Genomic DNA, 23,460 nt, shown 5'->3' on the forward strand with positions numbered 1-23,460 from the left:
CTGGCCCAGGATTGACCTCTACATATAAAACTTCTGTCCACTTTGGTTGAGGAGGAACTATAAATGAGTTTCATTGTTCTACCTACTTTGTTTCCAATAAATAGGTCTCTGGTGCTGATCTATTTTTATAAATTTGTGAATGAATTCGATTTGTAATATTTTTATAATATTAATATTTAATGTCAGATTTCAAGTCGTGGATGAAAAAATGCTAACATCAATGAAAACTACTACTTGCCCAGATAGATTAATAATAGTAAGAACAGGTAAAGTAGATTTAAAACCTACTGTCATCTTTATTTACTTTCCTGAATTGTTCCCACTGTGCCACTTCCTTACTTTCTGAATATGACAGGTTCATGCATGACGTCCTCCTCTAGATGCTGTGCCATTAAGAAATCTCACTGATTATAACAGGTGATCATCTATGATGGATAATAAATATGCTTGTGCATTTTCAATCACAAATGCATGTCTTGCACACTGAAATGATTTTACTTGTTGCTTGATCACGGGGACTTCTTCCTCTGAATAAATAAGACTTGACTTTGCCTCTTTATGCAGTCATCTGTTCACAGTTCTGCCTCTCTCCAGTAGACTGTGTCTCCTTAAAGACAAATGAATATTCATTCATCTTTGATCCCCTTTGCTTAGCATGCATAGTAACTGTTCAACAAATATTTGTTTAATAAGTTAAACACCAATATGCCGTGAAGTAGGAAAATCTGGAGATGTGAGTGGTCAAGATGGGGGGTGTGATTAAAGGACCCCTCTGAATTCTAAGAACAACATACTTAGGAGGGAATGCATGAATAATCAACGGGGCTGACTACTTGACAACTAGTATGTATTCAACTTTCAAATTCTATATTATAAGCATCCCTGAGTGTAATTTGAAATGGATAGACAGGAATTTTTATTTTATTTTTTCTAATGAGGAAGCAGTGTAGGTCTCTATTCTCATGGCCTCTGTTGCTTCCTATGAATATTTCTCCAATATCTTGACATAATCATTTTCAGGAAGCCAAGAGAGTCCAAAAGAAAATGACAAACAACAGAAATTGCTTTCATTTTCTAGTGTTTGGAAAAACATAAAAATAGGTTTAAGTTTTTCAAACATACTTAGATTTCATGAGATTTTACTTGGTTTATAATCAATATGATAAGATGCATATATATGTATATAGAATCATCATTCATTTTAAATTGGAAATAATGTGTATCCCCATGGCTGATCTGCAAACTGTCAATAATAAGAACCAAGCTTATGTCCTCCTAAGTCTTTTGTAGCCCCATTTTAACACATTTTCTGAAAGTTATTTCACTTCAACCACTCTAGATACTTTCTAAAAAAACAATAGATGACTTTTTAAAATTTTCCTTTCAAAATGAAAATATTAAAATATGCTACAAATGGGTGCAATAATGGAAGCTACAACTTACCATGTAAGTTTGTTTGTAATTGAGCAAAATATGTTCCAATAATTTTTGCATTGTATTTGCCTTTCTCTCTGTAATTACTAACCCTTTTTCTTTCACTATGGAATGTGAATTTTGATTTCTCATCTTCAAATTTGCCTTTAAATACATTTCTACCCTTATTTTTCTTCCATCTGGAAGCTAAGTTTGCAAGAGAAAATTTGTTGCCACAAATATTGAATGTCTTCATATTAGGAATAATTCTAATGCAACTACTTTGTACTTGGAAATGTGCCACTGTGTTTAGGAAGGCTAAACACATACTTTTGGGTAAGTTCAAAAAAGATTACTCCAATGATTCAACCAAGTATATCTCAAGCATATTGATAAGAAATTTCAAACTAATTGTGTGTGATAGCCATCAATTAAAGACGTAAAATGAATGCCTGCTATTTTAAAACATAGTTAAGCCAAGGAAAAGCTGTGCATAACTAGCATGTTCTGTAAAGATAATTGGCTCACTAACTAAATTCTAACAGCCCATTCACATTTCTAGATTTTAATTGAAGAATGGATGGAAATAGTAAGGTGAGCTCATTGCCCAATACACATAAGCATGTGACAATTTTAATTTCTGCAGAGATGCCCATATTGTATGAAATCTTATTAATATTGTGATGGAATACAGTGAATCATGCTGTGAAAGAAGCACATATTTGTTGTACATGTGTTCACACACACACACACACAAACACACAGATACACACACATTTCTTTTCTCTCCTCTCTATTCTCATTTCAGTCCCATTTTTCCTCTTCTTAGATAACTGGTATCATGAATTGAACATAAATACTTTGAATCCATGCTTGAACTTTTTACTATATGCAAATGAATCCATGAAAAACACATGATTGCTTTGAGTTTTAAAAATCTGTATACATGTCATCATGCCAAATATGTAATCTTAAAAATCATTTATCATGTATGTAATTAATTATTTCGAGTGAAGTATTGCATTGCATCTTAAAAATAGTTTATATATGTGTTTTGTAAGCAGCATAAACTGGAATTTTTAAATTTATTTTTATTGTCTCTGTGATCAAATGTATGGTGATTATTGATCTATTTCTCCTTTATTTTTCCATGTTTTATCCCTCCCGGTACTAACTTCGTTTAAACACATTTTTCATTCTCTTTTTATGGTCTACCTTTTTATGAATCATATATGAAGTATTCATTTTTAGTGTTTTCTGAAAAATTTGACATATATTTCTAACTTGAAAAAGTCTAAAACTAATTATCTCATCTTCCTCCTAAGCGGTTCATGGACCCCTCAAATTTTAAATCTGATCTCCAGTATTTCAGTATATTATCTAGTGTTTTAGTTTTACTTTGTACATACCCCCATTGGCTATTATTTTTTACACTCAACCGTTATTCAGATTCATTCCAACATTACAAATTTCTTTGCTGGTCACTGTTCAGTGCACCTTCCTACTTCTTTTTATGCTTATTTTCTTTCTTACTGAAGAACATTCTTTGTACAATGGTCTGCCTAAAACACATGAGAATTATGTGAGAACTTTTTAAAGCTCCCATTACTGAAACACCGCCTAGATCCCTTTGGTTAAAAAAAAAAAAAAATCTCCAAGTATTGGCTTCAGGCATCAGAATATTTTTTAATGCCTTCAGACAATTCCAATAGCTGCTGCTACTGCTTTAGTCATTTTGTTGTTGTTGTTGTTACAGTTTGTGGGTGGTAATTCCTCTTTGTCTATGAATGAAAATTTCTTTACTTCTTGTTCTTGAGTAGTTTTTTAAAATGAGGTGTAGAATTTTAATTTGGACAGCTATATGTGCTCAGTACTTTGAAGATATTATTCTATTGTTTTCCAGCATCTACCTGTTTTCTGATAAGACAACAGCATCTACCTGTTTTCTGATAAGACAACAGATATTTAAAGCCAGCCCTCAAAAACAAGGCTTATTATTTCCAGGGCCCCCTTGAATTTCTTGGTTTCAACTCCTCCTCACTATTCTAATGTTGAATTTGTTTTTTCTCCTTAAATCCTGAGACTGGGGATCCCCCCCATTTTTTGTAAGCTTGTTCATTTTCTTTTTATGTGTTGCTACATGTAAAAGCAACATATAAAAGAAAACACAAGTATAACAAACTGTGTGTTCAGATTGCAAGAAAGGATTCTCAATATCAGTTCAGCCTATCCTATTGACTGAAAGCATTTACCTTGTTTCTTTTACAACTAACTTGAATATTATGAGTCTTACATCTAATATACAGTACTCTTCACCCTTCTTGGAACGTCTATGCTCAATAAGGACATTAGTTGATTTGTCACTAATATTGCTTTCCCTACATGTGAGTGCATTCAGAGTTCTATCCTGTCCCATATACATAGCATAATCTTATATTTTGTATCTAACTGGCATCAGTTTTCCTTTTTTTTTTTCGATTTACTTTTAAGGTTTACTTTTAGCAGGACTGTACTGAAACACTCTTACACCTTAATAGATCTAATTGTCTGGACTTAAAATAATAGATTTCTCTATCACAGGGGCATTTGTCTGTACAGATACTGATTTCTGTTCTCTGCACATGTTTTCATGTTATATGCCCAGTGTAATATGAAGCGAGTTAATTTATTGTGTTGCATATAGTAAAGAATCCAGCAGAATAATGTTATTTAGGGTTTTTTTTTTCATTATTTCTATGAATAACAACAACATCAACAATAATAGTAATAGAAAAGATAATTTCTACCTATAGCAAGTCTCAGTTTTTTCTTAAATGCAGTAGAAGGCCCTTCACACTCTATTTGTCAGCTTGGCTTCAGGTTTTCATATTGTTGGCTAGAAGACAGATAAAGGGGATTATGGACAGAACTGAGCCTGGTTTCTGCTAATCTCCAACTTGAATTCTTTCAAGGGTTGCAAAATATGATTCAAGTATTTCACAGGGCTTTATAACCTTTGTCATCTGTCTGGTATATGTGCCATCATGGGTGGATTTGGAACTGACATTTTATATCTCTGATCTCAACTGTATAAATATTTGTTTAGACTGACTATCAACATAGAACACAGACATTCTCTTCTGATGTATGGATGATAGAATAGTCCTTAACTGGGCCCCTAAGGATGGGGCAGGCACAAACTAACAGAGGGCAATGAGGCAAATTTTCAATGAACTCAGATTTTATATTTTCCTTTAGGTAAAAGAGTGGTTGCTTCTATACCAAAAAACTATTTCTTATAATTTGGGTTACATTAAAAATATCTCATATATACAACCATTTGTCTGAATCTATAATAGTGACTTGGTTTTCTCAAATACATTATATATGGAGTCCTTTAGACTGGAATTAAATTAATCATGTTTTTTTTTTTTTTTCTATAGACTTCCCAGCTCTTTTCCCCTAGGAAAACTCTCTTAAATAATCAAGAGAAATATTTTAGGCAACATTATGTAAATCATCACCTTTATTAGATGAATTAATATTCTTGAAGTTATAGCTCATTTCATGGAAATCAGATTAACCTGATGTTATGGGCATTGTCATTTATCAGTAAGTTATTTGTTAATATGCTCAGTATGTGACATAAAATATGTAACTTTAATAAGAGAATGGATCACCTCAAATAATTTAGCAAATCTTGAAAATGATAAGGATTAAAATTGTGGATGTATAAAGGACACAGAAGCTTGGAGAACTTTAAAACCATCTACTTCTCTCCTGTTTCCCTCACACAAGGAAACGAAGGCTGACACTTTAGCATGGTTTGGAAATCCTTCTAAAAATTATCTGACTTTCTCTTAGAATTAACAAGTAATTTAAAGTTTTAAGAACTGCAGAACTGATCACATGAATTACCATAATTTAGTCAAGAATTTTTTTGAATATCCACCTTTTGACAAACATTGTACATATATATACCAGGTTGTAGAGATGAATAAAATCATCCTTAGTCTCAAATAACTGAAAGAAAAATCCCCCAAGATTAGTGAATACTGAGGAATTAAGGATGATGCTATGAGAAAATTTTTATAATGTGAAATTTATTAAGTTAAATAAAATATTGTGCTTTTGAGATTAGAATGACTTGGTTTTGTTCTAATGATACTGATGATAGACAGTGGTTGTATTTTGCAGAAGTTTTATGGGAGCAAAATAAAAACTTGATAATGTGATATAAATTTGGTCCCCCAAGGCGATTTTTATTGTTATTTCTATTGGTGTTGTTAATGAGAGAAATTTCTGTGAGCTATTAGGAAAAAAAAATGTGGATATCAATATCTAATCAAAAAGAAGGACAAAATAATGGATAATTAGAGAATATATATAACCAGTAAGTTAAAAATATACTCACATGCTAAGGAAGCACAGTGGTGGAAGTTTTGCTCATCATAAAGCTTTAACAGTGAGTAGAAGGTATCTTGGTGTCTTGGGTGTGGGAAGATATGCTAACAACCAGTGATAGATCCGTTGTAAAATTTGGAACTGTTTCTTTGGTATTAAATTTCACTTAAGACCTGTGCTTCTGGACAGGATGGAGTAATAGGAACTGGATTTACTCTCCTGGCTTAAACTGCTAAAAGTAAAAAAATATATATATTAAACAATACTTTTAGACATTGAACAACAAACAGCACAAGACAACGGTTGTATAAAGCTGTTAATTATAATGATAACCCATAAAAACCAGTGGCATAATGTTTTGTGTAATACAGTTAAATGTTGGTGTTTGAACAAGTCCCTGGTCACCTGTGAAAAATAAAGGTGGATTCTCTTTTCATACTTATTAACAAAATGAATTTCATAGGGATGCAGTATTTAAATATGTTAAAATACTACAATTACTAGAAGAAAACATTTTTGTTTTATTTAATAAAAGTTAATTTTTAAAAATTTTTATATTTTTATGTGTTGCATTTATTGCTTTAAGATTATACAAATATGTTTTGATATAATTTAATACATGCAGCATCAACTAGAGTATTCAGTACACAGAGTATTCAATGGGTATAGGCTTAGTAGTGGGACCAAATTAGCCCTAGACTAAATTGTTTCACTTGCAGCCTAATAAGGCTTACAAGGAAGCCTCAAAATGATCAAACTATTTCTTAACTACCTCTTTGAGCAAAGTTACAAATATTTCAAAAAATACAAATACGCCCTGCAACCAGTCAAGTAAAATTCACAATATCTGACATGCAATCTAGAATTACTAGGGATGCAAAGACGAAGGAAAATATAACCCATAACAAGGAGAAAAATTAATTAATGAAAACAGACTGAAAAATGGTACAATCAGTAAACAAAGACATTCAAACAGTTATTATAACTAATTTTCATAGGTTCAAAAAGTTTAAAGGAAAGCGTCAACACCTTAAATAGACATACAGAGGATATAAAAATAACCCAAATTGAGTTCCTAGAGATGAAAAATATAGTTTCTGAGATGAAAAATAAACTGGATGGGATTAAAAGAGATGAGGCAATGCAGAAGCAAAGATTGACCTCCCTGCAAAAGCAAAATTTTGTTATTATAATCTGTCCCACTGAGTAGTCCAAATATAAAGTCTGAAATGCAAAATGCCAGCTTGGTCATCTTTTTCCATTTCAAGTTTGCTTTACCCTTTCTGGTTTGTGCTTCCAAAAATAATTAAAGTATAAAATTATGAAAATTGTATTCAATGGTATTAAAATTAAGCATCTATCCATTTTATGGATTGCCCTGCATAATGCAAATATCTAAAATCTAAATATTATGTGTATATATACATATATGTATACATACATATATGGATATATATCTCACTAGCAGAATGAAAAGAAAATATGAAAGTACAACACAAGTTGTGGAGGAATATAGTAAAGGAAAGTAAAATGATAGTATTTTTGTTTTTAGATATAGTTGCCCTACGCAGTGGAAAAAGGATATACGGATTAGCATATTTTATTTTCTGAGAAGCATGAATCCATTTAAAAGATGAAAGGGCAGATGAATTTAAAGAATCATTAATTTAAATACATAATCAGTCTTCAATTTTTTTGTTACTGACAACATCCCCTTTAAGATTTTCAAAATGCTGAAAGGTGGGATTCCAAGATTTTTAGTTGCTATAGAAGCAATTATTAGCAAATCCTTTCTTCTAATCTCATTACAGAAAATAGTGCCCTTTGTGCCCAGAGAACTCCCATTAGAACAGATAGCTAGTGGGAAGCAGCCACATAGCACAGGGAGATCAGCTGGGTGCTTTGTGACCACCTAGAGGGGTGGGATAGGGAGGGTGGGAGGGAGGGAGACGCAAGAGGGAAGTGATATGGGAACATGTGTATATGTATAACTGATTCACTTTGTTATAAAGCAGAAACTAACACACCATTGTAAAGCAAGTATACTCCAATAAAGATGTTAAAAAAAAAAAAAAAGGAACTGCATTTCGGAGCAGCTCAGAACATAGGGTGTACCACTCTGGAGCTATCCTACATTTTCTGTGTCTGATTAAATATTGTGTATATATGCTATGTATTTATATCTCCATCTAAATATACATCTGTATCTCCTAAAATGCTCTCTCACATATAATGAAGTCACAGTTTCCAGATAGTTGTTCTGGTAGTCATTAGACAAAATATAGTCTCATTTATCTAAAAAATGTGAAATGAGAGAAATGTATGAAAAACTTGATCCATCTTCTGACTGAATTTGTGGTATTGGTACCTTCAGAAGAGGAAATAATTAATTTATTGTAAATTATTTTATTCCTCGTTTATTAGAGAGGAAATTTATAAACTGAAACTGTTAGGGCTTAAAGGGTTTTTTCCCAGAAGATAATATCTGTGGTTCTCACCTTACACTGAGCAGTATATCACTAGTAAACAATCAGAGAAATATGTACATTATTAAGTTATTTTATTTTCACCTGGCTTTTTAATACTATCATCTGATATACATCATATTAATTGACACTGCAATTTCTTCCTTGATTTGTATATTTTTTTCTACAAACACTTTGCATTCCAACTTCCACGTATCTGATTTACTCATCCCTGTGATGGTCTTCATCTTCAGACATCTTGCTGTCTGGGCTGTTCAACCCTGTGACAGTAAAAGCACACTCACTAGGGACTAGGAGTTTGAGAAGGACTTAGAAAATTGTTTGGAACCTGAAAAAAATGGCTCCAGAATATGAAAACAAATCTGCAAAATGGAGATCAAAACTTGTGTAATTAATATTTTCAACTAATATTACTACAACAGCAATGTTACTCAGCTTTCATATAGTTATCTATAAATTATATTGGATATGTGACTTGGGCACATTTTAATGCATTTGATAACATTTAGGGTAAAGCTTCTAAAAGGGCAATTGCCTAGGACTGAGGAAGGTTTAAAAATGGCCCTGCACAGAATGAACTAGAAGTGACTTCAATGGGAGGCTGAGGCAGAGATGCTGGACCCGGAGAGTGACAGAGCAGGCGTACATTGGAGAGACCTTTCCTATATAGGAGAGCCAAGAATGTGTTACTTATTGAGGGGGGAGCATGAAGGTAGTGGACCCTATAATGAGAATCCTAGGATTGCTCCTAGATTTCTAACTTGGATAAATGACAGGACAGTACTCTTTGGTGAATACTAAAGGAACAGCAACAGCAGCAAAAGTCTAAGAATGGAACTTTAACATATCACAATGCCACCTTTAAAGCAAATGTGGCATTCTTCCCTTTTTGAATGAATGAAAATACATTAATTAAAGACATACACGGGCTTCCCTGGTGGCGCAGTGGTTGAGAGTCCGCCTGCCGATGCAGGGGACACGGGTTCGTGCCCCGGTTTGGGAAGATCCCACATGCCGCGGAGCGGCTGGGTCCGTGCGCCGTGGCCGCTGAGCCTGCGCATCCGGAGCCTGTGCTCCGCAACGGGAGAGGCCACAACAGTGAGAAGCCCGCGTACCACAAAAAAAAAAAAAAAAAAAAAAAAAAAAAAGACATACACATTCACACACCTGCTAATATCTGCTCTTCTGCAATCGTGTTTTCTGTATAGTGTCTAAACATCTATTCCAGTTGAAGTAGTGCTTAAACACTTCAATATGCCTCTTTTCAGCCAAAAAGAAAAACTGTCTATGACTGTTTCAACATATTTTAAATATATGTATAATCATTGCCAACTTGTCTGCTTTGCAGATTCTAGTTTCCTATACAATATTTAATATCTCCCTTTATTGAAAATGTCATTGCTCAGTATTATGATTGTTTTTCATTTTTATTATATGTCTGAATATTAGAATTATTGATTAATCTCTTTATTAATGGAATAATCTCAGCACAATGTTAAATACACTTCTTCTCTACCATTATTATATGTTATTTTAAAGATTTTCCATACAGTTACTTTAAATGGGATTTTCAGAGTTTTCAGCCTTTTTGAAGTCAGTAGGATAGGCTCCAGTGAGTAAAAGAAATGCTGAAGAACAACAATATGAATTAAACAAATTTTAGTTAAGAAAGCACTAATCTAGTCATTGAGAAATGTATACTAATATTTACATAGTATGTATATATAAATCAATAGTTTCTAAATGAGATAATCTACTGAACAGAATATCTTAAAATATGAATGAAAAGATGTTGTAAAATCTCTATATGATTAAAGTACCAAAATTTTTATAAGCTTGGAATATAAATAATAAGTGCATTTTTGTCTGGGAGACAAGTTGTTATCTGGGAAACCTCAAGACATTTTGTAGATTATTGAAATCACTTTACTATCAATCTTGAGCATTTCTCCTATCAACTTTATAATTAGTATTGGAAATTACCATGATGACTCTATTTCACTATCAGGAACACTGAAGAAACTATTTAAAGTGCCAAACATTGGTTTTAACAAATAAAAAACAATTCATCTGAAGAAGATGTTACAATGAGCTGAGGAATTAAAAGATCTCAAAGTAGAGAAATTTCACTGACTGCAGTATAAACAACTTGAGGGTAGAGAGTGTCTGTTTTTCCTGTTTGCCCTCCAAATTTGGGAACAGTTTTATATGCACGGTGCAGGGTAATAAGCAAATGTTTAACAAATGAAAAGTACTGAATTCATTACCTTGTGGTACAAATTAGGATTTCTTTTGTACTGTAACTAGAAGATTTTAACTTCAGCATTATGAATTATTAATGTCTTTATCTGATGCCCAGTTCTGTGTCAACCAAACTGATTTGAGTGATAATTAGAGGACTTCATGTTTATCCTGTCTTCTAGGATTTCACTTTTGCATATCTGTTAATTCATAATTTTGACATTTTTATAGCACAACCAAAGACTATAAAAACACACAGAGCAAGCACTTGCCAAAGAACTCTAAATAAAACACATCTCAGATATGAAATTAGATCCATGCTTGGTTATACTTCTAAGTGCTTCATCTAAAGAGAGACGTGCAACACTGCTGCATGAATTAGTCACCTAGGGTGACTTTTAAACCTACCAACAGCTGGCCCCTCTATCATATCTGATTTTATTCAATAGTCTAAGTGATAATAATTTTTTGATCAAGAACTTTATTTTACTGGTTGTAAAGGTGGGCACATGCACACGCACACAATCCCCAGTGCTTTTAAAAATTGTGGGACAGAATTAATCATAACTATTGAGTTTAAATGCCATTTATCAACTTATTAAAGTGCAAGCATGCAGGGAAAATAAGCTAAAGACAAGACTTTCGTTTTTCAATTTATTTTTTAAAAGTCTTGTAGAAATCTTTATGAAATTAACACAAAATGGTGGTACCAAAAATCTTTTTGCTTTGTTTATTCCCTAGTCTGTGGCAATGTAAAGAGTGGAAGTTAACCCGGAATTTAAGTTAAGGAAAGCTATATTGTATTAAGTTTAGCCAAAATTCTCTAACTTGCCATATTTTTTCAAATAAATAAACTTTCTATTCTCTTCCCTCTCTCCTCATCTCCCTTAAGGTATGTCAACTCTAACCCCGCCCCCCCATACACACACCCTGTTGCCTCTGATATTATCTCCTCTACTAGAGGCGCTTTTGTACTTATTGCTACACGACAGTTCAACAATAAAATGTGATAAATGCAGGCAAAGGTGTTTCAAGAAATAAGGTAAATGTCCTTACACATTTTCAACATAGAAACAAAAAGTTTACAAAACAGCAAAATTTAAAAAAAAATAGTTATAGATAAAGTTTGCAGATAATGTTGTCATCCCTCTTAAAAGAAGAGGGATAAGGCACAGAAGAAATGTAGTGTTGAGGACAATGAAAATCAGCAGTTATTGCAATCTATTTATGCTGCATTCAATGGATTTAGAAGACAGAGGCTTGAGTGCTGTCGTTATTACTTGTTTGCCATTAGATGGTGGGCAAAATATTTAATTTCATTGGGTTTCTCTTTCTATGCCTCTAAAATGTAGATTCCCAGGCTAAGAAAATATTTCAAATCTTTTCTAGGTCTAAAAGTCACAGACCTTAGTGTACCCTTTATAAAGGCCACATTTTCACAAAAGATAGCATTCTTGTAAAACACCTTTATAGAAAGAAAAAGCTATATTTAGAAAGCCCACTCAGTGTCCAGGGTTTTCTGAAGTCGTACTGCTGTTTGTAACCAGGTGTAGGCCAGTAGGACAACACATTTGCTTTAATAACTGTCCAGATTTCTTGGAGTTAAAGATAAGTTTTTCATTATTCTAAGTGTTGACCTAAGAAATTATTGAAAATAAGAATTGTTCTAATTTACTTCTTGAATTGCCCAGTTCTTACATGGCCTGACATGAAAGGCGATTTAAAAGATTGCATTTAAGTTTGGACATATAGCCTTCATCCTGCTGTTTCATCACAGACCTCTTACAAGATAAACACGTGCAACCATTTTGAGTTTCTGAATGGGAGTGCTCCTTATAGTATTTTCCCCTTATAAATTTCTTGCCAACTTACTCCAATTTGAATGCAGGTAGAAATTTATAAATTTCTCCAAGAACTTATTTTTATTTTTATGAATCTTACTGATTTTGTTTTAATACTGAGGACTTTATCAAATTCATAGACATTTGATAGAATAAAAAGCAAAAGCATAATTCGGAAAAATCCAAAAACCTCAAATAGAAAATAAGATGCTATGTTGTTAGTAACAGAAATTAGCACAAATAGACTGAAAAACTGACCACCATTGTAAACTGAGCTTTTAACTATGGCAGTCGCCAGGAAAAGGAGGGTTACTCCTCTTTTTTTTTTTGCCTTCTTTTAACAATCTCGAAAATTAAAGAAAGATTGAAATGACAATAAAAATAATTTATTTCCCAAACCATTTGAGAGTAGTTGCTAACACAATGCAATGTCTCCCCCAAATCCTCTAGTATTTCCTACAAACACATATCCAAATATAATCATGAAAATAAGGAAATTAACACTGACACATGACCACAGAGCTACTAATCCTCAGACCCCTTTCAAGTTTTGTCAATTATCCCCATCATGTCCTTCATAATAAAAGGATCAGCCCAGTGTCACATGTTGCATCTAGTTGTCCTGTCTCTTTAGTTTTTTAATCTGGAAAATTTTCTCAGGCTTCCCTTGAATCTCATGAACTAGAAAGTTTTAAAGAATATGGATCAGTTATTTTGTAGGATTTAGCTGTTCGTATTTGTCTCATGATTATTCAGGATATGTGTAGTTGGCAGGAATAACACAGTGGTGAAGCTCTGTTCTTCTCACTGCTTCCTATCAAACAATTTTGGCAAACTTTTAACCTGTAACCTTACTGGAATATCATGTTACTCATTTGATTAAGGTGTATCACCCAGTCTTCTCCATTGTAAAGTTATTTTTTTCTCCTTCATTATTAATAATTTTTGTGGTAAGGCACTTTGTAATTATGTAAATATCCTGTTCCTCATCAAACATAATTTACTCAATTTAATTATTTAAATCAGTATGAACTCATAATAGACTCCTATTTTATTCAATTGACTATAATACGTTTCTGCCATTATTTATTTTGAGGCTGAGATTGTTCAAGATTTGTCCAGTGGAAACCCCTTCAGTTTGGCTTCTATATCCTTTGATGTTTCCCAATTATTCTGTGATATCGCCCTTCTTTTTTTTTTTTAACATCTTTATTGGAGTATACTTGTTTTACAATGGTGTGTTAGTTTCTGCTTTATAACAAAGTGAATCAGTTATACATGTATCCTCATATCTCTTCCCTCTTGAATCGCTCTCCTTCCCACCGTCCCAATCCCACCCCTCTAGGTCACAAAGCACCGAACTGATCTCCCTGTGCTATGCGGCTGCTTCCCACTAGCTATCTATTTTACGTTTGCTAGTGTATATATGTCCATGCCACTCTCTCACTTTGTCACAGCTTATCCTTCCCCATCCCCATATCCTTAAGTCCATTCTCTAGTAGGTCTGTGTCTTTATTCCCGTCTTACCCCTAGGTTCCTCATGACATTTTTTTTTTTTAGATTCCATATATATGTGTTAGCATACGGTATTTGTCTTTCTCTTTCTGACTTACTTCACTCTGTATGACAGACTCTAGGTCCATCCACCTCACTACAAATAACTCAATTTCGCTTCTTTTTATGGCTGATCCCTTACTTCTTGAAACAATAATATGTTCTAGGGTTATCTTATATTTTCCCTGTAGTGGTTCTAGAATCAGCCATTTCTGCAAAGAGCTTTAGTTCCTTCAGTTGGAGAGCTGTATTTAGAAACCAAGATCTGGACACTAGGTGTATTCATTGCTCTTGGGAAGCAGTGGTCCCAGGTACTCTCAATAGGCAGAGCTAGGGGATTTATGTACATATATACATACACACATATGCAAACACATATTCATAACCATTTACACATATTCACAAACACATTCATAAACATATGCATACATATAGTCTAGGTTTTTTCTATAATGTCTCTATACTGAAAATCATGTGTTCACATTAACATCCTCCATTCCCTTTCAACACCCTTTCATTCTAGTTTTTGCCCTTTTCATATTTTAACTCCCTCCACAGATATTAAAATAACACTGATTACCATATTCTTAATATCCTTAATTATCTGATCAATCTTCCTGTATTTAAGTAAATTCTTGTAGCTGCCACTTTCCCATCCACACATTTTCTCCACCTGGCACGGGTTAGGACAGTCTGTACAGAGTGGTTGCCAAGGCCACTTCCTCATGTGGATGCCCTTTCACACGAATCAGACTTCAGCAGTCAACTCCAGGCTCCCTTATGCAGACATCCTCTCCCCTTTCTCAGACTCTGAGACCCAATGCCAAGTCATTTGGTTCCTTGAATGCCCACCTCCCCCATGCTGACAAAGGGTTATTTTACCTCACTTAATGGACTAATTTGTTCAAGAAGGGAAGGGATCACAACACTATAAAGCAGTTATACTCCAATAAAGATATATAAAAAAAGGGAAGGGACAAGGAAGGGGATGAAGAAAGGGAGGTGGACAGGGATGAACAGGTATCTTTCCTTTCTAAACAATATTTGAAGAGGCCCTTCATTTAGAAGTTGCAAAGACATTATGAAGTATCAGCTGAAGAACTGAAACAATGACATATATTTACACATCTGTATCCCTACATCTATGACACACAATGTACACCTAATTTTATAGCAACCAAAATATAATTTAACAAAACTTATGATGCTTAGCCATACACTTTAATACTCAGCAACTTAAAAAAATGTGCAGTGCCATTTGGCTGTTAACTATCATCCATTTATATGAATGGATTTGTAAAACTCCTAGCCAAGAGTGCTTGGGATAGCGTCTCTACTGATCCTTACTGGATCCTCTTCTTCTTTTGTCACTCTTTTCAGTCATTTGTTGATTCTCGATTGTATCTCATTGGTGACTTGCATGACCATTGGTAATCATATCTGGGCAAATACCCCAGCTTGGTGTCTCTCAAAGGGCTGACTGAAAACCACCTGCAACAGAATCGACTGTGGTACTACATAAAATTCAGGTCCACAGGCCCTGTTCTGATTTCCTGCTCAGAAGCTCTTTAGAGAGTAATGAGTATTTGGAAAATACCTTAGCTAATTCTCACACATTAACACTGAAACCATGGTGGAGTTTGCATGTCTACAATTCCTCAAAGTTCACGGTTTAAAACACATAGGTCTCACCAACTACAGTTCTTTTATTTTAGCTTCATCAATTCACATTTGTTATTTAACCAACTTGGAAATTGCCAGATGTGTGAATAGCTGCCAAAGTAAAATGTATCTATCTTTTGCAAAAATGTCTGCTACCAAATGTCTCTACAAAATGAAATGTAAATACCTTCTAAGATCTTGCTTGGAGGAATCTTACAGATTTTTTAAATCTTCCAGGTTTTAGGGAATAGCAAGTGCAAAGGCCCTGATGTTGGGAAAGCCACTGCAGAAAGAAAATCTGGATGTGTGTGTGAGAGAATAGTAGTAGTAAACGAGCTTGGAGAGTAGGGCAGAAGAGATACTGAATAAAGCATGTGGGACAGGTAAAAAGTTTAATTTTTATTCTAAAGTGATGGGAACAGGTTTTGGGAAATAATGTGATATGATTCATGTTTTTTTGTGATTATTCTGGCTATTGTATTGGTTATAGACTATAGGGATTGGGGCAAGAGGGGAGGAAGCAAGGAGGTTGTGGAAGAGGCTGCCTATTGCATTAGATGAGGCAAGCAATGATGGCTTGGAGTAAGTAAAGACGGCAAGAGTAAGGTGAGAGGTAGGTGGATTCAGGATGTATTTTCAAGTTAGACTGGCAAGAATTTCTGATGGACTGGACACAGGAATTGTGGGAAAGTGAGAGTTTAAGGATGAATCTAACATTTTTGGCCTGAGCAACTGGATGAGTTATGGAGCCAGGAAAAACGGGAGTGCAATGGATGGATCAAAGCAAAATATTTAGTTTTATTCGCTAAGTTTGAAATGTCTATTATGCATAGATTGGAGATATTTAGTGGGAAACTGGAATTAGGAGTCTGGAGGTTAGGTGAGTGCTTAGGGCTAGAAGTACGAATTGGGGAATCATAAGCCATCTTCCCATTAAAGTAATGGGACTAGATTAAAACTCATGAGTAGTTAAGGTAGATGGAGAGTGAAGGGGGCCAGGAATGAGCCTTAGGGCATTCTAAAAGACGTTGAGGGATGGGAGGCATCACCAAGGGAGACTGCCAAGGAATGGTGAGTGAGGAGGGGAGAAATCTAGGAGAGGATGGTGTCCTGGTAGCCAGTGAAACAAAATATTCATTCTGGAAATGATGAGGTTCATTTCCCAAAGTTTCTTGAATTGATGATCATTTGAAACTTGGTATTTTAAAAAGAGCTTTAGCAAACAGAAAAGAGAATAATTTTCTATCATGAGTGATTGATTGCAGTAGCATGGGGAATGGAAAAGTTGTGAAAAGGGAATCAAGAATCTATGTAAAAGACAATTTTAAACAAAAGTATTCATTTAAAAAACAAGTACACAATATTTAGACATTATATTTTGTCTTTGTGTCAACAGCAGCTACAGCATGCTGTAAGTGAAAGATGAAGGATTACAGTTTAATATCAAATCAGGGAAAAAGGTGAAATAGTTGAATTCTTTGTAGCTTTTTTTTTTTTTTTTTTTTTTTTTGCGGTATGCGGGCCTCTCACTGTTGTGGCCTCCCCCGTTGCGGAGCACAGGCTCCGGACGCGCAGGCTCCGGACGCGCAGGCTCAGCGGCCATGGCTCACGGGCCCAGCCGCTCCGCGGCATATGGGATCCTCCCAGACCAGGGCACGAACCCGTATCCCCTGCATCGGCAGGCGGACTCTCAACCACTTGCGCCACCAGGGAAGCCCTCTTTGTAGATTTTTAATAGATTTCAAACCCCTATTGGTTTTGAATAATGTCATATTTCAAACATAATTTTCTAAATAATCATAACAATTTTAGAATCAGAATAAACCTTATATAACCTTATATAAAACTTATTTAAATGCACATATAGTTCATTTTTACGGGTAAAACTAGGACTCTGGTCTTCTGATTACCAGTACTATTTCTTATTGCAACACACTGTTTAAATGTATAGATGATTGAAAAAAAGAGCATACCAGTGATCTCTTAAATGTTTTACAAAATATTAAGTAATTACAATTAGGGGAAATAAAGCTCATGAGGATTAAATTACAGGAAGAGTTTATAAGAGGGCAAACAAGTAGGAGACGTTTTTCCACACAGATAAATATGAGGTTTTAGTAGACAATGACCAAAACTGCATTTATAAGGTCATGATACTAGCTAAATGAAATAAAGACAACCATCATGTAAATAACATATAATTTTGAAGGTGAATTTTGAATATGGAGACTGATACAGATTAACATCTGATTATAATAAAAATCAGACAGGCAGGGTAACAAGGTCTTCTTCATCCAATCACAGCTTATCAGGAATAAGGGAACCTCTTGATACTTTGGTATGTGCCATTTTAGGACAATGAACTTGGTACAAAGTGAACACCTGATACAAGAAATAGTTTAGAAACATAAATATGATTCAAGAAATTCATGGATGGTGAAAGCTATGTTGGATTATTTCAAAAAGTTAGGGATGACTTGGTTAAGTAACTTCTCTTTTTAATAACAGAATAACTGTCACATAAAAGATCTCCCTATGCCATTGACAAAGATAAAATCCCGGGACGCCATGGCTTCACAGTCTAATAGTCTAGAGATACAATGTCCAGTATAGTGTCCATTAGTCACAAGTGGCTATTAAATACTTGAAATGTGGGCAAGTTTGACTTAGGAACTGAAATTTTAATTTTATTGAACTTACATTTAAAAATTTAAAAACACATGTGACTAATGGCTGTAGTTTTTGACAGCACTAAGAACATTTCCATTATCATGGAAAGTTCTATTGACCAGAGCTGACCCATAACCTTTTTACTTAATTTTACATTTATTCCTCTTTGCTAAGAAAATCCTCTCTCTTACTAAAAAACAATATTAGCAAGATGGCTAGATATAAGCTCAAGATGCAAAAATCTATTGGATTTCTATAATCCAGGAACAAAGAGAGAGCTTAAAAATTATTTAAAATGGAAAAAAAAACTACCTAGGAATAAATCTAAATAAAAATGTGCAAGACATTTATGGAGAAAATGAAACCTTATTGAAAGACATTAAAGAAGTCTTAAATAAATGGAGAGGTACATCTTGTTTATGGATTGAAAAGACTCATCATAATGGTGTAAGTTTTCCCCAACTTAATTTATATAGTCAATACAATTACAAGAAAAATACTTAATAGAGGTTTTACAGGATTGCCAATTCTGAAATTTATGTGAATGGTCAAGAACAGCTCAGACACACCTAAAAAATCCATTCATTCCAAAATGGTCCTGGAAAACTTAATTATTCATAAGAAAACAAAGAAATTGGATAATACAGACAAGTCGATTGTAAGTGCATTAATGGCTTGAATAGAAAACAAAGATACACTAGAACTTTCAGAAGAAAATATACTATATCTGGGTAGCATTAAACTAGGGAAGGACATTTTAAGTAGAACAAAAAGACACTAAGCTAAAAGATAAATTTGATTTCATTAAAATTGAGAGCCGCTATTTATCACAAGACAACATTAAAAATGTTAGAAGGTATGAAATAACTTATTTGTGTCATATATAGCTGACCAAAGATTATTTGCTTGTATTTAAAAAACAATACAAATAAGTAAGAAAAAGATAAACAGTAGAAAAATGGACAAAAGATATTCTCTGGACTTCACAGAATAGGAAACATAGGCAACTGTTAAACAAATGAAAGGATTCTCAGCCTATCAGTAATTAGGGAAATACAAATTAAAATTGTTATGGACTGAATTGTGTTCCCTAAAATTCGTATGTTGATGCCCCATCTCCCAATGTGGCTGTTTGGAGACAGGGACTTTAAAAACATAAGTATGGTTAAATGAGGTCATAATGGTGGGGCCCTAACTGATATGACTGGTGTCCTTGTAAGAAGAGAAAGAGATAAGAGGGATGTATACACACAGAGAAAAGGCCATGTGAGGACATAGCAAGGCAGCAGTGGTCATCTGCAAGTCAAGGGCAGAGGCCTCAGGAGGACCCAAAACTGCCAACATCTTGAGCCTGGACTTCCAGCCTCCAGAACTGTGAGAAGATAAATCTCTTGTTTTTTAAGCCACTGAATCTGAGGTATTTTGCTAGGACAACCTGAGCAGACTAATACAAGGAACAAAAGACTAGAATGGCCATTCTAACTGGTGAAGCTATAGAGCAAAAGGGCTGAAAACTGATTCCATAACTTTGGAAAACATTTTGACATGAATTTTTAAAGTTGAATATTTGAATTCCCTACAACTCAGCAATTCTACTCTTAGTATGTCTACTCTTTTACTTATGTTAAATCTTGCACATGTGTACCAGGAAACATTAAAATAAATGTTCATGGAAGTACTGTCCGTAATAGGCCCCAAACAACCCAAATATCATTAATAGAATAATAAACACATTTTCTTGTATTTATACAAGAAAATATTATACAGTAGTACAAATGAATGAACACTAGTTAAAGTAAAGTGGATGAACCTTAGAAACATAATGTTGAGTAAAAAAAGCAAGCACAGAAGACTAAAGTATGATATCAATTTTATAAATCTCAATAATAAGCAAAATCAGATAAAAATTATGTGGATGTTCAACATAAAGCCAAGATCAGAGTGATTTCCTTGGTGAAAGCAGGAAGGTGGGATCAGGGTAGAGAACAGAGAGAAGACTCAGCAGTTTTGATTCTAGTTCTTAGTTTTGGTGGTGTGTTTGCAGGAGTTTTTATTATTTCTCATAACTTACATACAATTAAATATATTCTTTTGTATATTATCTAATAATATTTAAAAAATCAAAATCCATTATATACCAAAGATAACCCCTAGACATTAATTATAGAGAGTCCACTTTGAAACAACATACATAGTTACTCATAAATCTTCTGTAGTTGAAAGCTTTTAGCTATGAAATTCTTCCCCCTTCATAGGAGGACTTTATGTTCCATAATGAAGGAAAATTGTTCCTACTTTAGGACAATTTGCCTTCTTTATTTAAGTGATACTAGTCCTTTGGCTGCCTAGAAATTTTAAAAACAACTGATAACTACATCTACTGCCTGCAAGAGAATAAAGGAAAAGGAGCATAGGAGGCAATCTCATACATTATTGATAAACACAAAGACAATATTGGTACAAAGCTATTTCTCCATATAGCAACTCTGAATTTTATTAATACATATATATATATATATATATCAAACATTAATAAAAGAATAAAATCCAATATGAGTACATTTGCTCTTTTTTTGCAATTAGTTCCAGGATTCTATTTTAGATTATTACTTCATATCTGCGAGAGTTGGGTGTGTGTTTGTGTGTTTGGTTTTATGGAAGTTGCATTGTGCTAAATTTTACATTTCTTTCTAGAATTAAATGGCTTTTGTTATCCCTTGGGAATTCTGAAGATAGCAACAACAGATTACTACCTACCGGTGGAAAAGTATAAATAGCAATTTTAGCTGCTAGTGATTCTGAAATTGCCCTTAACTTTGTCCTTCTAAAAATGCTCCAAGAATTACGTTTTGCAAATCCACAGATTTACTATCCATATTCAAGTCATTTACGTGGACAAAGAATGTAGCCTGCGGTATCAGTACAAAGGATGTTATAGCCATCAAGCCATCAGCCACTGAAGCCACCCCCAATGCTGCACCCTGAGAGGATTCAGGATGGAGAAAACAGGATACTGGCCCTAGATAATTAAAGTGCATATCAAGGGAATGATTTCCATGAGACCACATTCTTGCATCTCACCATATATAGAAAAGTGCTAAATTTATTTAATTAAGATGTCTAGTTTCTTTAATTAACAGTAATCTTTTGATGTTCCAACTACCTGGGTGTTTTTTTTTTGCAAGAACCCCTAAATATCCTGTGCCCTCCCTTACCTCTTCAGAACAGTCCCTCAGAGCTATCTGAGAGGTTGTCTCCTGATTTAAGTCCTCAGTATGTCCTCCAAATAAAACATAATTCTCAACTTTTAGGTTGTGCATTTTTTTTCAGTCAACATTTAATTGTATGGCTCACGTAGGTACTATGCCTAGATGTAATGGGATGAGCTGTAAATTATTAAAACTAGATAAATTCTGTCAGCTCTACCACTAGCTGAGATCAGGCTTTCTTCTCTGGATACTTCTGTCATAGACCATGGTAGATATGGGGTCTGTGTTGGTCTTAAAATTATTCTTAGAATTGTGGGGACTCATTCATTCTTTCAGCAAATTTTATTGCTTATATTCTATGTGTCAGTTACAGTGCTGGGTCTTGAAATACAGAAGTCAACACACGAAAATACAAGGATAAAACACATTTTCTACCATATTAACTTTTTTCATTCATTAATTCATCCCTAAATCATTCAACACGCATCTTCTTATTGAATACTGATGAGGGGTCAAATGCTATGCTAAACACTGAGTATATAACTGCAAATGAGATGGATAGGCCCTGATTTTGATGTCACTACTATCGTTTGTCCTGCCATATAATGGCACAGCTTCATTATTCCCTTTACCCTAAGTTTTTATCACAAATTGCTAATGAAAATAAAACTGTTAGTGGAGTTTCAACATGCATAGGTAAATGAGAACACAGAACTCCCCTTTCGCATGCCCCATTCTTCTCCTTCTAACTCCCTATGTGAAGCCACTTTGTGCCAAGACCAAGAATTTGTGCCCCAATAAGAACCAAGCTGATTTCCTCACACTGACTGGAGCTATTACTCACTTAGAAGACATGATGCTTAACTTTGATAAGCAACTAGAAGACCATGGAGACAACCTATAAAAATGATTTGTATTGGGAGAAAATACTAAAAAGGGTTAATGTGCTGTTCCACATGTCTAACCTCCTGGGATTAAACCACAGGCACCAAGATCACCAAGTGTACTTGGCAACAATGAGCTAAAAATGAAAAAAAAAAGCATCATACTGTTATTGTATTCATTTTCCCCCAAGGCACTCTCTGATAAACACCACAACCTCTAAGGGAAATGAGAACAGCTTCCTTGTGGGGTAGGTTAGATATGCATCTTTTCCCAAGCAGTTATATCATATCCAGCTATCAGCACACCTTATTTAAGGTGATTGTAATGTATGAGATTAAATGTTCCTACCTGATTGGAAAACTTCTTGTCCTCAATTCATTGGCTATACTGGATTATTTTTCTTGGGTCAGACTTCCAGAATTCTACCAGAAATCGTTCCTTTGGGGAAACCAGGACTTCCCAGAAACTCAGGAAACTGAAATGGAGACAGCAAGAGAGAAGGAAATTATTTGGACATATAGACCTCAATTGTTTGGTTTTAAGTAAACGTCCAAGCAAACATCTTCTAAATGGTATAATAACTTTAGGGAAATTCACGGTTTATAAGTTTGTGTACTCATAAACTGAACATATTATGATAAAAGTACAGGTTGCATTTTGTGTCTTCAACCCAAGCAAACACTTCAAAAAAGGCCCAGTTATCCTTTGTTCATTAAGACACAAAGAGAGGGCAAAAAGGGCAAGTTTCTAAGTCTTTTTCTTTAAAATTTACTTCCTTTCTTCAGCCTTCATCAAGATCTTCAGGAAGTTAACTTTACTAAAGTTAATTATTCATAAAATAAACATACGAACCTGCAGAAAACTATTTCACAGAGACCTGTAATGTACAATATCCATCGCATACATGCACCATGAGCTTGTCTTTTCTAGCACTGGCATACACAAAACTCTGTGTGTGTGTATGTGTGTGTGTGTGCACATGTGTGTCTTTTTTTTGTGATGGAGCCATAGGGAGAAAATAAATCTATTGGCTGCAATTCAGTGATGTAGAAAGATTTAAGGGTAAAGGAAAAGGCTACATCAAGTGAAGCAATAAAGTCATGAGGTTGTGCTTCC

The 23,460-nt window shown here is 34.2% G+C and overlaps 1 long non-coding RNA gene across 1 annotated transcript; it reads right to left on the reverse strand.

The window, feature by feature from the left end:
- Positions 1-271: 271 nt before the first annotated feature.
- On the reverse strand, positions 272-22,785 carry LOC132492656 (uncharacterized). The gene is made up of 4 exons (XR_009532842.1): positions 22,693-22,785; positions 5,807-6,028; positions 4,200-4,288; positions 272-607 (listed from the first exon to the last, which is right to left on the reverse strand). It is a non-coding gene; the product is annotated as an uncharacterized LOC132492656 (long non-coding RNA).
- Positions 22,786-23,460: the final 675 nt, after the last annotated feature.

This window comes from Mesoplodon densirostris, chromosome 6 (assembly GCF_025265405.1).
Source record: "Mesoplodon densirostris isolate mMesDen1 chromosome 6, mMesDen1 primary haplotype, whole genome shotgun sequence".
NCBI lineage: Eukaryota > Metazoa > Chordata > Mammalia > Artiodactyla > Ziphiidae > Mesoplodon > Mesoplodon densirostris.